Below are 239 nucleotides of genomic sequence, written 5' to 3' on the forward strand. Positions count from 1 at the left end.
AGCGACCTTATCAATGGCAGCGGGAATTAGTATCCAATCTACTATACGTAAAGAAAGGGGAGGGGAGGGGGCGGGCGAGGAAAATGTCTAATTGCTGTGGAAGCCATTAGCTTTCGGGAGAAAAAAAAACCAACTCATTGAAAAACCTTAGTTGCAAACTCAAAAGGAAACAGCTCTGCAAGCGGATGACACTCGGGCCGAGTACAGTCAGTGTTCATCACGTATTGATTTTAGTCAAG

Source organism: Marmota marmota, unplaced genomic scaffold (genome assembly GCF_001458135.2).
Source record: "Marmota marmota marmota unplaced genomic scaffold, marMar, whole genome shotgun sequence".
In the NCBI taxonomy this organism is placed as follows: Eukaryota; Metazoa; Chordata; class Mammalia; order Rodentia; family Sciuridae; genus Marmota; species Marmota marmota.